At 47.1% G+C, this 6,077-nt stretch overlaps 1 non-coding gene across 1 annotated transcript; it reads left to right on the top strand.

Annotated features, from left to right (window-relative positions):
- The first annotated feature begins 3,129 nt into the window (after positions 1 to 3,129).
- Positions 3,130 to 3,237, top strand: LOC112814558 (U6 spliceosomal RNA). Its single transcript, XR_003205802.1, has one exon. It is a non-coding gene; the product is annotated as a U6 spliceosomal RNA (small nuclear RNA).
- Positions 3,238 to 6,077: the final 2,840 nt, after the last annotated feature.

The raw sequence follows: 6,077 nt of genomic DNA, 5'->3' as shown, positions 1-6,077 counted from the left end.
GAAAGTTATTTTTATGAAAGCTGTGTTATGGAGGTTTACGTGTTTATTATTATTTTAAAACAAAGTAATAAGTACTTAACATTTTTCTCCCCGTTAATTTATGGCACCGTAAATATTGATGGATGTGGTGCTCCCACGAAGGCCCCCGGGGGTTCTCATTTCGGGGAGTGGAAAGGGTCCTTGAGACCCAATCCGTGGAGAACTGGTGCTGCCGACTTTTAAACGCTGAGCACGCCAACCTCTCCAACCCTGCCGAGTCTCGGTTAAAGGGAGAGCCTTAGCTGGGACGGTTTCCAATGTCGCTTCTGAACAGTTGCAGGCTTGCAGGCGCCTTTCTTGTGGCTGGCTGTCCATGAGGCGCGAAGAGGAGCGGAGGGGAGGCGAGGGTGCAGCGAGCGGACTGCCCCGCCGGCGTGGGGGCTCCGCAGGGCGCGGCTCAGGGGTTCAGTGCGTGCAGAGCCGGGGATCTGATTTGAACAGGTCTGCGGCCATCTGCGAGCACAGAGGAGCGAGCGCAGGGAAGGACCCGCAGGGGTGGATCAGCCTGGAGAGGGTGTGGAGAGGGTGTGCCGAAGTCACGAGCTCACAGCTCCGCGGGCGCGCAGCAGGGCGCATGGAGCCTTTGGTCCCAGTTCCCAGCAAAGGAGGCGCAGGCTCCCGCAGGCTCAGGGAAGGGAGCTGGGTGGGGGGCCGCTTGGAGGGCTGCCTGGAGGAGTCACACCCGCCCTTCTGGAAACAGGCGCGCTCTCGGGAAGAGAGCTGCGTGGGAGACTTGTAGGAACCGGACAGGACTGGCTGCTTTTGCAACCACAGCGCGTTTTTTTCTCGCAAAAGGTCACAGTAATCACTGGATGCCAGACTCACTCCCCCTCCTGTTCTCGCCCACTCCTGCCGGCGGCGACATGCCCCTCCGTCCGGACAAACAGCATCTTCCGCCGGCCTCCCGGCCGTTCCCTGTCCCGGCTGCTCCGAGGCCTCGTGCGCGGCTCTCTCCTCCGTTTCCAGGCCTGTGCACGCGTTCTTTTCCTCATCTCCATCTGGGGGTGAGCGCGCGAGACCTGCCGCCGACAGCCACAAGCAGTAGAGGGCGGCGGCGAGCAGCAGGCCGCGCTGGGGGGCACCCCGACACCCCGAGTTAGACCCGGGCAGCTGTTGGGGCTGCAGAGGCCTGCGGGCCACGCAGCAGGATTCGCTAAGAGTCCTGGGCGGGAGAGACAGAGCGATGCCGAGACAGAGGCCAGGCCAGGCCAGGCCTGCTGAGATTACCCCGGCTAGGTTGCCGCTGCGCTCGGGGTCTGGAAAGGGGAAGTGCCTGGAATGCGGGCAGGAAAAGTATTGCGACAGCACAAGTCAGGCCACTTCCATTCCCCTCCCCCCGCCCTCTTTTTTTGTGATTTGAGAATCCCAGTGCATTCTAAAAAAAAAAAAAAAAAAAAAAAGAAGAGGAAGAAATGACAAAGCAGAGTTACAAAACGGGTGTGTTGGCACTGGTTACCTGGGATAAACCTGCATTTACATTTATTCAAGGTCCCGTGCAATGACGTCTTATTTTATACAAGTAGGAGCTTCAGCGACAGTTGTTAAAGAAAAAAAAAATCACCCTGACGCTTGTTACAGCGGGAAGACTTCACAGGACTGCTGTTAACAGGGGTCTTGCAGGAGGGGAGAGAGATCCCGCTCAACCTGAAGTACAGCGGAGACCACTGGGGATTCACAGCCCCGAAAACAGGGAGGGCGTCGGTGGCTAAGGATGCTCCTGAAACCCACCTAACAGGATTCTTGCTAAAGGCCCAGGGGGCTGAACCTTCCAGGGTGGGGGGTGAGAAACCTGATCGGATGTCCTCGGGCGGGGGCAGGGCTTCGCAGGAATCTCCCTGAGGCTCGCCTGGCCGGCAGAAGGCAGGATGAAGGCCAGTTTCAGGGTCTCCTCAAGAATAGGCTCAAAGGAACCTGAGTGAATTCTGGTCAAGGTGAGGCTTCTGTTACTGTGCAACATTACCTGAAAGGCTGATTTTTTTTTTTTTTTTAAGTCTCCTACCATACTTAGAAATACCTTCCATGATATTGTGCTTTGAACAAAAGACTTGCAGAAATATGAAAAAAAATATTAGAATGATGTACTGCAGGGAGTATTGATGTAGGAAAGACATTAGGGTTCGAGGCCGACAGCCAAGAAAGAGTTCTCGAGACGTCTTTGGTACAAAAAGGTGGTTTTGTTAAAAGCACGGGGCAGGACCCGTGGGCAGAAATAGCTGCTCTGGGGTCATGACGAGTGGCCCAGTATATACTTTGAGGTTGGGAGGGGGTTGGGAGAGCTTAAGTCTCTAAGGAATTTTGGAAGCAGGGTTTCCAGGACCTTGAGGGGGGCTAGCTATTGTTGGGAAAAGGTCATTTATTACCGTCTAATAAAACCTTAGTCATGAGACCCTTCAGGTGTCTATCGGTGGCCCATATGCCTGGGGGATGATGGCCAATATGTATCTTGGGGGTTAGAGATAAAGGAAGTTTCCAAAAGTACTTTTATATGTTAAAGTAGACTCACAGGATCCTGGGGGATCGGGCTAAGGTTACCTGTCGTCCTTAGAAGAGTATTAACGTTGAGGCAGGTGAGTGCCTAGAGGAAGGTCACTCTGCCTGGTTCAAGGACTTGCCCGCGGGCTGTCGGTAGTGAGGAAATTTAATCACTGTTCCTCTGCCTTTATTTCCCACATCAATATGGCCAGGAAATAGGCCTGTGCTTACACTTGTGTGTGTGTGTGTGGAAAATTATATATATCTCCACACTTTTGATTTGACTTTTATGTTGATTATTTTTTCCAGCTTGATTGAGATACAGTTGACGTATAACACTGTGTAAATTTAAGGAGTACACATTGTTGATTGGATACATTTATATGTTGCCGAATGGTCACCTCCATAGCCTTAACTAGTGCCTCCATTATAGCACATAATTACCGTGTCTTTTCCTGGTGAGAATATTTAAGATCTACTGCTTTTGCAACTTTCTAGTATGTAATAAAGTATGGTTGACCATAATCCTCGTGTGCTGTTGGCAGAGATGTAAATTATTTCAACGACGTTGGAAAATGGAATGCAGGTTTCTCAAACAATTAAAAATAGTACGGCCATGTGCTCACTTCGGCAGCACAGATATTAAAATTGGAACAACACGGAGAAGATTAACATGGCCTCCCACGCAAGGATGACACGCAGATTTGTGAGGCCGTCCATATTTTCAGAGAAATTTTCATTCCAGTGAATTCATATATTATTGGACATTTACATAAATCAGGGTTGGAATAAATTGAAGTCTGTTGGTCCATGTGGGTTAGTGTCCCACCTCCACATTAAACTCATGGCTATCTTTTAAGCATGAAAAAAAAAAAAAGATTAGAATTACCGTACCATCCTGCTATCGCACTTCTGGGTATAGCTCCAAAGGAAATGAAAACAGGATATCAAAGAGATATCTTCACTCCCATGCAGCACTACTCACTTTAGCCAAGATGTGGAAACAACCCAAGTGTCCACCAACGGAGAGTGAGGGAGCTCTGATCGAGTCTGAGGCTTCTGATCTCCGGCATCACGGAGGTGAGGATGCTTGCTCGCATCCTGGCCTGGGAACAGACAGGCACCTTTCCCTCCCCATGTCTTCCATGATTATTCCCTGTTATTCCCACATCCTCCTCCAGCCCTGAGGCCTCTCCTTTCCTCTCATCAAGACTAACTGTAGGCAACATGATTTTGGGGACTTCAAGCTACTCCCTCCATCCACCCCTGATTCTTTTCCTAAATACAAAACTCTGTGCTTCTTTTTACCAGCACCTGTCCTCAGAGGTGGTGTGGTGTGGATGGACCTGTTTATGTTACGTGCATTTGAGCCTTTGCATTTTTCACATGGGACGAAAGGATCTGTTACCTGAAAAGACAATCCTAGACTTCTGTGAGCTGACAAGCTTGGGGAAGTATAGTTTAAGACAGGAGTCCCTCCCTAGTTCCCCTCCTATGGGAAGCCGGCCAGTTGCCCCAAAGCCAGTTCGTCTAACAGCAGTTTGCCCAATGCTCAATCACATCTGCCCTAAAATTGTACAACTCAGACTCTGCTTTCACATATTTTAGGATAGTTTCAGCACCTTTTGTGATTTTGCCTGTTAGATGGCATTTCCTATTTGTCTACAATTTATCTTAAAAAAAAAACAAAACCACCTATTCAGTACCTAACCTGCTTTATTCTCAGGTTACCAATAAGAAGCACACTTTTCAATACTTAATGTGTGGCTTACTATATTTTCCTATTTGACCCTTCTCCTTGGGGTTTTGCTCTGTTTAAATGGGCATTTATCAGTGTTCCCAGCTTACCTATTAGCATGGTGTGTGTGGGTACCCTGCGCTTGCCTGCATGCGGCCGTGATCTTGCTCACCTAGTGGTGCTTGTCTACCCTGGGTTCATGATGCTGGAAAGGGCTCAGAGATGTCCCTGTTGTCCTACTGCTACTGATTTCTAGTGTTAACCCATTATTGTAAGAGAACATGCTCTGTGTGATTTAAAATCTTTTAAATTTACTGAGTTTTTTTTTTTTAATGGTCCAAGGCAAGGTCTACTTTGATAAATGTTCCAATGTTCTATGACCCCTTGGAAAAAAATGGGTGTTTTGCTGTTTTTGGGTGGAGTGTTCTGTATATGTCAGTTCAATCCAGTTGGTTAATTTGGTGTTCAGTTCTCTTATCACCTCGCTGAATTGCTGTCTGTTCTGTTGATTACTGAGTGTTGAAGTCCCAACTGCGATTGTACATCTATATATTTCTTCTTTCAGCTCTATCTGTTTTTGCATTCTCTTGTTTGGGTTTTTAAAAAAAGTGTTAATTTTTGGATACTGTATCTTTTTTTTCCCTGCTTTAGCTTTTCAACTTACCTATTGTATTTGGAACGACTGTAGATAGCTGTGGAATCTGAGTATGATGGGGTGGTAGGTAGGCTGAAAGACAAACCCCCCTTTTGGCCCCATTGGAAACCTGGAGTGGGGAGGGATAGGGGTGAGTGTGTTTTCTAGTGCTATTTGAGTGGGTATGGCCCTCCCAAATTTCCATTTTTTGGTCTTCCTTTTCCTGGTGCTTTGACTAAGGGCAAGACACTTTTTGGCAACATTTTTTTTTTTTCAGTCGGCTGTTGGCGGTTCTGGGTTGGAGATATGGGGGACTCTTTTTTCTCTACCCTTTTATGTTCTCCGTTGGGGCCCCAGTAACAAAAGACATTAATAAGAGAAAAGCTTACAGATTTGTTTAATATTAGTTTTATATGACATGGGAACCTTCATGAGGGAATAAAGATCTGAAGAAGCAGTTAAGTTTACATTTTTACAAGAGGTTTGATGAAGAGTGGGAAGTCATGGAAAGATGTGATAGGACAAAAAAGGGTATAAGATAAAACTGCCATTTTTTTTTTTTACCAGCAAAAATGGGTTTACTCAGGAATAGCAGAGAATTGAGGGTTTTATGACCTGCTTCAGGGGAAGGTCAGAAAGTCCTTCCTTCACATGTCATTTCTTAATTCCTTCATCCTGAAATATTCCATGATGCCAAGGGGCCATATTTGGGGGCAGAGTGTCCTGAACTCCATCAGAGGATTCTTTGCTGCTCTATCCAGGATGTAAGGGAAGCAATAAAGAAACCCAGGGGCCTTACTGTTCTGTGGTCATGATATCTCAAGGCATCTACCTTCTTCTTTAGAACTTTCAGAGACTTCCTAGGCTTTTTTTTGTTGTGTTGTATCCAGGATTCTTTAGTTGTGCAAAGGAGGACTTGGGATGGAGTTCCTTCATTTTGGCGGAGCCACAGGACCCTACCTCAGATTTTAAAAGAACCTGTTTATTAGAGTAGAAACTACTTCATTCTTTTTAGCGACTGTGGAGCATTCCATGGTCTGGGTGTGTCACATTTTATTTAAACTGTAGAATGGCGTTTATTGAAAATAAACTCTGTAACGCCCATTGGGATTTCCATCACCCACTTTCCTCTAGGAACACCAACCCAAAGCAATCTACACATTCGACACAATTCCTATCAATATAGCATCATCT

This window comes from Callorhinus ursinus, unplaced genomic scaffold (genome assembly GCF_003265705.2).
Source record: "Callorhinus ursinus isolate GAN/ISIS: 27379988/994484 unplaced genomic scaffold, GSC_fseal_2.0 scaffold123, whole genome shotgun sequence".
Taxonomy (NCBI): domain Eukaryota; kingdom Metazoa; phylum Chordata; class Mammalia; order Carnivora; family Otariidae; genus Callorhinus; species Callorhinus ursinus.
Note: the sequence above shows the minus strand (reverse complement) of the source record. Positions and strands in the feature narration are given on the sequence as shown.